Genomic DNA, 13,309 nt, shown 5'->3' on the forward strand with positions numbered 1-13,309 from the left:
TGTTACACGAGGGTAAAGTCGTTTCCTTCCCTGGAGCTCCATTGGAACGAGCGATTGATAAAAATGAGGGGCGTGGCCCTTTGACGGCCCTGAGGAGAAGTCGTTCCGCAGCCTTTTGAGGGGAAAAAAGGACTTAAACACAATAATCCATGCTGTAATCACACACACACACACACACACAACCACACACCGCAGCACTGTCACAGGGCTGAGAGTGAGTGAGGTCTCACTCAGGCATGACTAGACCAACTGAGAGAGAGAGAGAGAGAGAGAGAGAGAGAGAGAGAGAGAGAGAGAGAGAGAGAGAGAGAGAGAGAGAGAGAGAGAGAGAGAGAGAGAGAGAGAGAGAGAGAGGAGAGAGAGAGAGAGAGAGAGAGAGAGAGGGAGGGAGGTGGAGAGAGAGAGAGGGAGAGAAGTAGAGGGGGGGAGGGAGAGAGAGAGAGAGGGGGGAGAGAGAGAGAGGGGGGGGGAGAGAGACAGAGAGAGGGGAGAGATGGGAGAGAGAAAGAAAGACCAAGAGAGAGGGGGAGAGACAGAGGGAGGGAGGGAGAGAGAGAGAGAGAGAGTGTGTGTGTGTGTGCCTGTCCTCTACCTTCTCTGATGGAGGACCTCGGCTGCCCGTCTAGATCATCCGCTTACTTTTAGTCCCTAAAAGTACAAAAACACAAGAGAGCAAGTTTAGTTCAAATCCCTACAGACTGAGATCATCAACAACAGAGACGAGTGTGTGTGTGTGTTTGGTGTGTGTGTGTGTGTGTGTGTGTGTGTGTGTGTGTGTGTGTGCCCACGTGAGCAGGTGACGGCAGTCAACTTTTGACATTAACCGATTTCCTGATTTCTCCTGGCACAAACAAGAGAACAAACACGGGCGCTCGCTCGCTCGCCTGCCTGAAGCCGCCGCCATCACAGAACGCGGCACTGAATAATTCAGCAGTGAAAGCGACACCGTGCTCGTCTCTGGCTGCTGCGCCTTCAGCCCAGGATTAAATATCCTGGGACACGCTGCAGACGCTGATGCTTACTGGAACACAGAGATACTCCCTGCAGGCTGAGGAGAGCAGACTAAAGAGAGAGAGGCGATGCAGCGTCACTCTCCTCTCTGTCACACACCAACACGCTTACATGTTTTCACTCAGTTCAGCTGTTAGAGGGTCGCCATCCAGAGTGCAGACTGCCTTTACAGAGCCTAGAGCTTCATGTATCACTCACACCTCGTTAGAACAAACCAGGCTCTGTGCTGCACGACGATGATGATGATGATGATGATGACCAGGAGCTGGCAAACTTCTCTAAATCGAAATTCACACTAGTTTACTGAAGAAAGGAAAGAAAAAGCACAACGGTTCACACACACACACACACACACACACACGACTGATCTGTCAGTCATAAAAACTATGATGTGAGATCTGACACACACACACACACTTCTAATTGGCTCCCATCTGTCACAGAAAATAGCCATCACCCCTCCTTGGTTGACCCCCCCTCTACAACATAATGGGCGTGTGTGTGTGTGTGTGTGTGTGTCTCTGTGGATGGACAGACACTCCTTGGGGACAGTTGACGTCCTTATAAGGACACGGCAATGCAGTCTGACACACGAGCGGCCTTCACCTTCGTGTCGCGCTCGGGCTACACACACACACACACACTACATTTGTGTGGGCTTTCAGACACACACATACACACATGAGCGCATTTGCCAAACGGCCATGTGGCCGGCACAGACGGAGCTCTGATCACAGCAGACACCTCGCGGTCACACACACACACACACACACGTGTCCCTCGCTCTGAAGCGTCCCACGTCTCTGCCTTTCTCTCCATTTCCTTCAACTTCAAATTCCTTCCTTCCTGCTCTCCTTTCTTCTCCTCCCACACTCCCTTTCTCCACTTCCTCTCAGGCAAATATTCATGGGGTTTTTGCCATCCTGCTCCACAGACAGACAGACAGACAGACATCACACGCACGCACGCACGCACGCACGCACGCACGCACGCACGCACGCACGCACGCACGCACCACAGGAAGGACAATACATTTACCCAAAGACACTGATTTCAATTATTTAAATGATCTGGTCAGTCCAATGACAAACCCAGAGAGAGACAGGGAGACAGGGACAGACGGACAGACGGACAGACGGCTAGAAAATCAACATGTTTTTCAGGAGATACTGATCTGGGGAGCCAGGGTGGAATTTTCCAGAGATCCCTCACAATAACACATAACAGCCGCCCATGGTGACTTATTAGACAATACGTGTGGAAAGGATCATTCCACCCGACGCAGACACGCTTAGAGGCTGACTGGGCCCACACACATTAACCTTTGTGTTTCTATGGTGACAGTATTGTGACAAAGCGCATGGATGTGAATAATTACAGTTCACAATGGAGTTCATCACTTCCATGTTTCTGTCTTTATACTTTTGATTTCCTTTTATCGATCCTGTTGTTTGTGATGTTGACATGTTGATACGACGCCTCGGACACCGATGAAGGTGGCAGAGGCTTTAGTGTTCCCTCGCTCTCCTCTTCATCATCATCATCATCCTCCTCCTCTATCTTCAAGTCGTGTGACAGATAAACAAGCAGCAAAGTGACGGCTCTGTCTGACGCTTCGATGAAAACATTTGCTTCATGCGTCAACGTCAGCTGGTGACACACGCACACACACACACACACACACACACACACACACACACACACACACACACACACACACACACACACACACACACACACACACACACACACACACACACACACACACACACACACACACACACACAGATCTATGCAAACACATGTACACATAATCCTCAGCGTCTCTCTTTGCAGCACGCCCACACAGCCCATCTGTAGGCTTCAGAGGTGTTGCTGAGTTTCCACTGTAACCACCGGGATGTCCGTTGAAAACAGAGGAAGCACACGCGTGTATTCAACACAGGCACGCACACACACACAGTTTGTTCCTCTATAGTTTTCGGTTTAGAAAAGGGGAAGGTGTGTGATGAAAGAGGTAGACAGTGACGAGGCAGAGAAAGCACCAGAAACAACCCAAGGGGAAATCACTCACACTGCATACTACACATGTACAGAAAGATATTCCCACACACACACATACACACACACACCACTTCTCTGCAGCAGGTCCCGTCCTAGTCCAATGGTCTGTAGCCAAAGTTGACACAAGCAGACAAAAGAGGCGGTATCTCAGAGTTCCCTGTGTTAAATGGAGCAGAGCGGTGAACAATCACAGGTCCCTCTTATCTGCCTGGAGTATCAGCTGTGTTTACATGAACCACATCGCTCAAAAGCCGCTCACTGCATTCAATTACTCAGATAGTGATTAAGTACATATAATTATCTAAAACAAATTTGTCCAACACGAGGGTCTGACAGGTGAAATGTGTGTGTGAGTGATCTTAACACTCAGTTACTCTATAAACGATCACTGAGTGTCAAAATACAGAGGATGTAGTTTAAGCCAGTTGATCTGTGTGTGAGATGACAGATTTGATAAGTTGGCGACTTTGGTTGGGCGCCGGTCAGGGTTGATGGAGGAAGCGACCGTCCCCCCCATAAGGTACAGGGTGGAGATCGCCCAGTGGTCTGGAAACACGACGCACTCCAGAAACTGGCAACCGTGTGAGACAAGTGCTGTTGAGACTCACACTGTTGGACCTGCAGGCTTAACCGTTGTCCTTGTGTAGAAGCAACATCAACAAGCTGTGAGGTGATTGGACGCACAGTAATATTGTGAGGTAAGGAGAGTAGCAAGTAGAAAACATAATGAGCTAAAATAACAAACATATCTTCTACTATTCACTTCTAATCAATGTATTTGGAATTTCTGAAATTGCAACATTTGTCCTCTTTCCTGTTTGTCCACTCAAGAGTCAGAACAGCTGTTGCCTCTCCCTCGATGACAGGAGGGCTTGGCAGAGAGCATGGATGGCGTGACAGCTGTTGGTGTTCACAGACATTCAGGATTGAAGCTGCAAATCAATTATTTACATGAAAGAGCATCATCTCCATCTCCATCTCTGGAAAAGGCACATGTCCAACCTGGCTCCAGGTCACGCGAGGGGATGTGTGTGTGTGTGTGTGTGTGTGTGTGTGTGTGTCCCATGTTTGGCTGACCTCTTCAGCTCATAGATATGTGAGCGATTCTATGTGGCGACTGTGTGTGTGTGTGTGTGTGTGTGTGTGTGTGCGTGTGTGTGTCACCTTCAGTGGCGTGAAGAGCAAAGTGTGTGTTACGGAGAGAACTGGGGGGCGATGATGGGAGCGGCCTCTGTGGGTTCAAACGAGGGTGAGCCCCGAGCGGAGGGAGGCTCAGCGGCCCGGAAGGCTGCAGCTCTGCCGTGAGTAAATGAGTGTGAGTGTGTGTGTGTGTGAGGCACATCTTGGAGAGTAGTGGCCTCCTCCATTCTGCCTGGCAACAGCAGATGGATGGATGATGGATTTGCAACAGCCCAGTGAGCTCCGAGATGTTAGAGGGGGAGGTGGGAACATCAATAAACAACACACCCTACCTTACCAGAACCTAGTGACTACTGCTAACACTACTACTGCTAACACTACTACTGCTAACACTACTACTGCTAACACTACTACTAATACTACTACTGCTAACACTACTACTAATACTACTACTGCTAACACTACTACTGCTAACACTACTACTAATACTACTACTGCTAACACTACTACTAATACTACTACTGCTAACACTACTACTGCTAACACTACTACTAATACTACTACTGCTAACACTACTACTAATACTACTACTGCCACTACTACTGCTAACACTACTACTGCTAACACTACTACTAATACTACTACTGCTAACACTACTACTGCTAACACTACTACTAATACTACTACTGCTAACACTACTACTGCTAACACTACTACTAACACTACTACTACTAACACTACTTCTACTAACACTACTACTACTGCTAACACTACTGCTAACACTACTACTAACACTACTACTACTGCTAACACTACTGCTAACACTACTACTAACACTACTACTACTGCTAACACTACTACTACTAATACTACGACCACTTCAAACATAAAGCCAGGTCTTGAAATTAGACCTGCAACTAAATATTCCCGTATCAAAGTCAGGGTCGGGTTGTTGTGGTTTCAAACACAAACTGTGGATGTAAAGGTAACTTTCTTCTGAACTCTACAAAGCAATCGCGCCTTCTTCACATCTCTCCTCCGCACACCGGCGCCAGGCAGTTGGCGACAAGTATCACTTTGCTCACAGCGAAGAAGAAAGTTTGCGTTTAACCTCCTGCGGGTAAAAAAACGTTCATTCATCAACCGTTGAACAGGAAATGCGTCAATCCACTCGTCCTCTGTGCAGTGGAAACCTCCAGCGTGTGGGAACCTTTCTCTTGAGTGTGGCGGCAAAACTAAACAGTTTATTTGAGTTTGCTATGAATCCAGTGAAAGTTTGCCACAGTTTAATGTATAGTCTGTCTGCACGGAACGTTTCCTGTCTACCGTACCTGAGGATATACCTAATCCCAGACAACATCATTTCATTGTTCTTCTTTTAAATCAGAAGTCTGCAGATTGGACGGATGAGCAAAAATGTAAATAACAGGAAATGTTGCTTCAAATCCAAGCCGGCGGATTCTGACCCGCGACATCAATCCTGTTTGGTTCCTCTTCCGCTTCAATCAAATCCTCAAGACAATTTTGCGCATAATGAGGTCTCTCACTTCCTCCACCTTCTCGTCTCTGCTTACAAACATGAAACCATTAGATCCGTCTCCGTCTCCCTGTCCTGTCTGTGGTCTCTCTGTAGCTCTTACATCGTTACGGTTTTTGCTGATTCCGGTACTTTGGGGCATAAAATGACTCTCCCTTTCCTGCTTTGTCGCGCACATTAGCTGATCCCGATTTCGAGTGTGGTAATTGGTGCTATTCACACCCTTTGAAAGCTCACACATTAGAAACACATCCAGATTCTGGTTGTCTGGGAGGGTACTTAACAGCTCGTCTGGACTGTGATCACAAATCCAACGTGGAGGATCCGAAAGCCAAACATCGTTTTTTTCTATTATTAGAGACCTTTTGACTGCGTTTGAAGGCCGTCTAGCCATTTTACCACCTGGTCCTCACAAACCACCAGCTCTATGGGCAATCTGTGCACAGCCAAGCCTATCATTTATTGTGTACTGGTGTTACTGGGAGGTATAACTTTGCAATAATAACAGTCTACCTGTTCTACAGCTCAGATTCTCTCTGCTAGCCCAGCAGCTCTGGTGTCTTTAAAGTCAAACCCGTTTCCCCTGAGAGAGACTTTGTATAAACCGAGGGAACTAAAAATCAAAACATCTACGACCCAAAATAACTTCTGTTTGGGAGTCTCTAGGAAAATACCTGGCGAGCAGAAGGGAATCGTTTAACGGCTCTGTCCCTCACTCCGCTTTTTATTTCAAGAGCTTTGTGGCTCCGTAAGAGCGCACATTCCTTTTTGTTTAGATATTAAAACCTCTTAGAAAGCCTCAGCTTGAATAGAGGAAGAAAAGGCCGGAGCTTTAGCAGGTAGGACATAAGTAGTTGTGCCAAGTACCCATGAATTTAGACGAGTTGAGTAGGTTGCATGACCAGTGATGTATGTTCATGGGAGGGGGGGGGGGGGGGGCGCAAAGTTAAGCCCATTAACAACAACAACAACAATCTAAGAAAACAACAACCTAACACACTGTTTGGTCTTTTCCAGCCTCTCCTCTGTGCTGTGTGGCCAAATTGGGTTAAGGGGAGCTGCGTCTCCCTCAGGCTGCCTGTGCTGGAGCAAATGTGACAGCAGGGCATGTTGGGGGTTGAGCTCAGCTTGAGGGGAGGTTGGCTGAGTTTTGCCCTAATATGGACACAGGCCGGGGGGGCTGCAGTGGGGGGGGGGGGGGGGGGGGGGGTTATAAGGAAGGCATGGGAGAGGGTGGGCTGGCTTGAGAGGGGAGGGGGGGTGGGGGGTATGCCCACCACTACAATGGCTGCCTTGCTTTCTGCTGCTGTATCATTTACTACCGAGTCCTTCATACACAGACCAGAAGGATTGTAATGACTCAGTAACCGGCCCTTTAAGGAATCCAAGAGCAGGAGGTTATTCCTAAGCACTCATCTCACTCTGACATGCTCTCTTAACTATACATTACATATGAAACAAACACACACACACACACACACACACACACACACACACACACACACACACACACACACACACACACACACACACACACACACACACACACACACACACACACACACACACACACACACACACACACACACACACACACACACACACACACACACACAGTCACTGAAGCTCAGTCTTCTCCTCAGTAGAAGTACTCAGCTCTGTTCAGCTGCCGCTCTGTGAGCTCTGTGGGTCGGCCAGCTGGGCCCGCTGCCTGACTTTACACTTGCTCATTACAAACTCACCACTATCCCTCCTCCACATCTGGCCTCTGGTCTAGCTCGAGGGAGAGGGGTGGCAGTGGAGACCAAAACTAAACTACTGTTACAGTAGTCGGACAGAAATCTGCGACGGCATCAACAATGTCCTCAAAGTTTTCTGCTCAGGCGTCTACAAGAGAGCTTCGGACGAACGTAGTGAGGGTCGGCTGTAGTAAACAAGACACGGAGGTCAATGTTGTGAAAGATGGGGCAGAGAGACAAAGACACATGGAGTCGTACGGCACAAAAGAGACCATGAAAGAGAGAAAGTAGGGAGGTAAATAAGACAAAAAGAAGGGAGGGCGTTTGGTATTCAGAGAGGAGGAGGAGGCAGCGTGGACGTCTGGCCACTAGCAGGCATGACTGCCTAGCCTGGGACTCCAGGCGTAGAAATTCCTCCTACGTCGCTGCTCAATGCCACTTCTGTTCTGCCGAGCCCTGCATGTCAACAGCACTGTAGATACAAAGGGAGCCATGTCTGTGTGTGACTGACTCTTGTGTGTGAAACTAGTTTTAGCCAGTGTGTATGTGAGAGGCATGGAGCAACACCCGCCGCAGCAGGCCTCCTTCTCTGCCCAGGCTAACTAACGGAACAACACCAGCTCCCGTGAGACGAGCTCACCCGGAACCCCACATGCGGCTGAAACAAAGAGCAGAGATACGCTCCTGTCAAAGATTATCTAAAGAATTCTAATGTCAGCGCATTTTTGTCCTGCCTTTGCTGATAGCACCGACGTGAGCTCACACACTGCAGATCACACACACTCGTTTGATAAGCGCTCTTCGCAAACACCCTGACATTGGGGTTCTCTTCCCTGTGGGAAGAGAACCCCACACACCCTTCTTCACACTGTGTTACACCATACAACATGTGTGGGTTTGTTGTTTACGGCGTATAGAGCGGTGGTCTCTGGGTAATTTCTGTACCTGTTACCTGTTTGATCAGCTGGAGTGTCTGTTGTCTACACTTCAGTCACCTCAGTCCCCTCCTCACTCTGATGTGTGTGTGTGTGACCTTTGCTCTGTCATTGCCTGCTGGTCACAACACACCCTGAGTGACAGCTCAGGAGCCAACAGAGCAAAGTTCAGACGGAACCAAATAGCAAAGAGAAAAAGGAACTGTGACCACTGATGGTGGCAATAACGGCCCTGTGAAATGAGTTAACCCTTTACGGGCCGGGGCGCTTGGGCCAAGTCCAACCACCGCCTGCACACGTTGAAACTAATGTGAATTGTCAATAAACCCCACGACCTCATAAACAAGATTGTCGGCCATTACTGTGCACCCGCTACCCGCGCGCACACACACACACACAGACACAGGGAATGAATCAATTTCCACACTGATGAAGAGGCTGTGTTGGGTGCAAAGCCCGGCGGCTGTCGTTGAAACATCCTGCTCCTGCTCCCACAGAACGTCATGAACAATAAACAGCTGTAAATCTCTGCATTTCTGCACCTGTTCAGCTCAGTGGGCAGGAGCCAGACGTCCCTATGAAAGGCTAGAGAACAAACCAATACGCACTCTGTTGTATCAAAACTAAAGATTGTACAACTTCATCCTGTAGCGTCTTTATTTCTGGATAGATTTCTGCACTGTAACACATTTTTCCAAAGCTTTCCAACTTTCCAGCAGGCCTGCAAAGTACGGTGCTCTGGGCGTTTGTGCATGAAGAGAATCTGCCAGTGTAAGAAAGCCTGTTGTTGAGAGAAGCTCCAGCAAAATCAATAGGACAGATGGTGTGTGTGTGTGTGTGTGTGTGTGCATTTTAAATAACACCCGAACTGTACCGCCGCTCAGGTTTCACCCACAACGGCCTTCTTATCCCACACAATGCAGTATAAAGCCTATACGAGTTTAAAGTTTAATAAAGGGGAGAGAGAGAGAGAGAGAGAGAGAGAGAGAGAGAGAGAGAGAGAGAGAGAGAGAGAGAGAGAAGAGAGAGATAGAGAATTAGGACAGAAGGAAGGAAAACAGTGACAACACTACAGCAAAACAAAATAGAAATGACTGCAGCACATAGAGCTGACAGGAAGCAAAGTGTGAAGAGTGAAATGTGAGCGGGAAGTGTGCAGGGCCGCACGACAGAGCAGTTCACACACACGCACACACACACAGCCAGTCAGACATGTAGTTTGGGCTGAAGCAGGAACCTGAAGCAGCCAGTTTGACTTGCACAGTGTTTTATTGTGACACAGCTGTGACTGACTGACATACATGAAGCATCCTGGAGGGCGACTGATGACTTATGATGACTTACTGATGAGCGATAAGCTGTTAATAGGTAATATTGATCGTTCTCTCTTTAAATGCTGGGACTAAAATAGAGTGAAGTCAGAGAGAGAGAGAGAGGGAGTCGACTTACAAATGTGATGAAGCCTTATTGATCAATATGAATCAATACTGCTGTTAAGATAAATAATTACACTCTACTCTGAGCGTGTGATGTGTGTGTGAACACCGTCCAGCCCTCTGCATCCACTAACATGGCTTCATACTTCAAGATTTACCAAAGAGCTACAATTTATGGAAAGGACAAGTTAATCCTCCTTATCTGCTCACAATACTGTCCACTCTACATTTCATCCTATCTGTCCTTCTTACACACACACACACACACACACACACACACACACACACACACACACACACACACACACACACACACACACACACACACACACACACACACACACACACACACACACACACACACACACACACACACACACACAGACAGACCGAGAGACAGCGACGGCGTGTTAGTGGCACATCTGAGGCTCTGAAGCCGGTGAGAAGTCTGTTGTATTCTCTGTTCCAGCCCAGATGGCAGCGTTGGCTGAGTCAGCAATGGCTGCTGGTCCACTGTGACCTGGACGATGACTGGGCCGATAACAGGAGGAGAGGAGGAGAGGAGAGGAGGGAGGAGAGGAGGCACAACGGGAGCCAGGAGGAGCTGAGGGCCTCAATTTGTTGGTAGAATTAACACAACTCACTGCTATGATACTAAACCACACACACACAGTGGCTGATCTAACAAAGTGTGAGTGTGTGATCGGTGAATGAATTATGCTGTTCTGCTTTATAAACACACATACATGGTTCTCATACCTGCTTGGGCTTTAAATAGCTCCTAAGCAGGTGATGTCGGTCACGCCTCATCGTAATGTCATTACTCTCTGGTTGTTTACACTTGCAGTTGTTGTGGCAACTAAGTGTATGGATGAAGCTGTCTTCAGTCCTACAGGATAAACTCAGCAGTACACTCATAAAAATGATCCTATCCTAAGTATTTCATCAGTAATAACAAATAGATGAGCAGCTCAGGTTTACATCTGACGTCAGTGCTGTTTGTGTGTGTGTGTGTGTGTGTGTGTGTGTAGGCTATAGTGGTTAAACTTGACATTTGAATACTATAATGATGCCTCTCACAGATTTCCATTGCACTCCACTGCAGCAGAGGTCCAGCAATGTTCACTCACTACAGGAGCAACACTGCCATGCTTTCAACACACACACACTTTCCCTTTGCTTTCGCCTGAGGCAACCTACAGCTTCACCACCACAATGTGAAAACACGCCGCTGTGTGTGTGTGAAGGTGTGAGAGACCATATCCTGTTTTTCACTCACAAACACTCGGCGCTGAGAGAAAACTGAAGTGAGCCTTTACTCTCTGGCAGGGTGGCGGCAAAGTCGTTAAGACGCTCAGCAACACACCCAGACACACTTTATAAAGAGGTTCACCAGGACACATTTGAATACACACACACACATGCCTTTCATTTTTTCAGACCTGCAAGTCACCTTACAACAACTACACAATGTCATCACAGCAGCTTCCTCAAACACAATCTCTGCCTTCAACCACAATACTGTGTGTGGGCTGTGTTCATGTTGTTGACTTGCATATAAAAATCAAAGATTAACAATTAACCACACACACACACACACACACACACACACACACACACACTGTATTGGGCTTTCTTACGACCATATATGGCCCAAGATCTTTGTATGACTTTCAATGTTGGTTTTCTGAAGTAGGAAAATAATCACAAGCACTCAGAAAGCTGTGTGTGTGTTATCAGAGAGCAGACATGTTGGTTGATACACACTTCATAGCCCTTACTACCCATCTTTACATCATCTATATCATAACATCCTCAGAGGTGAGTCTGTATTCTGGGCCTTATAAAGCCCAGCTTGGCCTTCCAGTGTCAGAGTGAACATTGTGGCACGCACAACCATGATAAGCCATGCAAAGCTCATGCAAAGCATTGTAACTTCTTCCAGAAGCGATCAGGTCGGTGCACAGCAGCCATTGTCCAGTGTCACACACACACTCACAGAATTCAACCAGCATTCCGGAAATTCTGCAATTACAGCCTGGCATACCGACTGAAACAAAAACACATATGAATGTATGGGCTTACTTGCACACTCACACAAAGACACACACACACACTGCTGTTGAGAAATGCAGCTGTTCCTGTATGTCCTCTCCAACCTCAGGCGCCATTTCAATGTATGAGGAGCCATACGGCCTTTCACTGCGTCCAACGTTCGTAACCTGAATTTAGTTTAAATGTGAGCGATGTAATCACTCCTACCTATCCTCTCTGGTGAACACACGGATCTATCATGGGACAGACAGGGACCAGCCGTGACCCAGCAGCACATATGTGATGTATGATGTGCTGAGAGATGTCATCAAGCATGTATGCGCTCCAATAACAACCCAGGGAGCAGAAAGTGACACAGCTGAGGAGCTTTTCTCAGCTTCTCACAGCTTCATCACAGAGTTCTACAGGTTTAACAGGTTGGGAAATTCACAACAGTACAAAGATACAAACAAGAATGAGTAAGTACAACACCTCCCTATATAAATGTATGTAGTAGCGCTTTAAAGCATGGATACCAGCAGAACAATTGTTGATTATAGGGCTTAAATTGCCGTGGTTAACTTAATCAAACATGATAGTCAACAGATTCCAGGTAAGACCGGGCAGTTGTTTGATTTGGTGAAGTGACCACACGAAAGCTCAATAAATGGCCGGCGAGTGCTGCAAGTGTGCTGGGTAGCCTGGCAGCCTGTTAGCCCGCAGTGCTCTCCAACATGTCCCGGAGAAGGTCAGCTCGGCACCAAAAAGCTCCAGAAACCGTCTGGAAATACGCCGAACAGTTGCCAAAACAGTCTTAATGGCGCTTGGTCGTAATAAGACGTCACTACATACTTGTTTACCGGTGAAACGGACCGAAGGCAGGCTAGCCGGTTAGCGCTTCCCCCGGCATCTCTTCCCCATGTGAACTCGTTTGACAGTAACTGATTTGGAGGTTGCTCACTATTTGGCACGACACCGGCGGAGGTGAATTCCAACTTAAACACGCAGAAAAGTTTATAAACACTTAGAACTCACCGGTGTGTCTTTCGGGTGTGGTATTTAGCAGCAGTTACGCGCTGGAGTGCGGGTCCGAACACTACTTTCACGGGGTCCTGGCGTCTCCGTCTGTCCCCGGTAGCAACGGACAACAACGCTCTTTTCTCCGCACTCACTCCTCCCTCAGCCGCAAGGAGGAGAAAAAAAAGTCCAGCTCGAAGCCCCGCCTACGCTAAAATCTAATTGGCCGAAATTAGGGATAGTGCGAAACGGGCCAATCAAATTTACTGTTGTCTTTTCGTGGGCCAATGGTTGTCGAGGAAAATGTTTCCTCTGTGGAGTGATTGAGCTACTTTTTACAGCCTGCAGCTCCGCTTTAAAATGAAGTTTGTGATAAAAATAAGTAGCCCGGTAGCG

The 13,309-nt window shown here is 47.7% G+C and overlaps 1 protein-coding gene across 1 annotated transcript in view; it reads right to left on the bottom strand.

Moving 5' to 3' along the window:
- Nucleotides 1-13,069, bottom strand: part of fam49a (family with sequence similarity 49 member A) — a 20,793-nt gene extending 7,724 nt beyond the window's left edge. The window contains exons 1-2 of the mRNA XM_076138662.1: nt 12,932-13,069; nt 593-648 (exon numbers count right to left, since the gene is read on the bottom strand). The gene's annotated coding sequence lies outside the window, so the exon portion shown is untranslated. The remainder of the gene's footprint in view (nt 1-592; nt 649-12,931) is intronic.
- Nucleotides 13,070-13,309: the final 240 nt, after the last annotated feature.

Source organism: Genypterus blacodes, unplaced genomic scaffold, assembly GCF_046128005.1.
Source record: "Genypterus blacodes isolate CSIRO-AG114 ecotype Tasmania unplaced genomic scaffold, CSIRO-AGI_Gbla_v1 ptg000392l_1, whole genome shotgun sequence".
In the NCBI taxonomy this organism is placed as follows: Eukaryota; Metazoa; Chordata; class Actinopteri; order Ophidiiformes; family Ophidiidae; genus Genypterus; species Genypterus blacodes.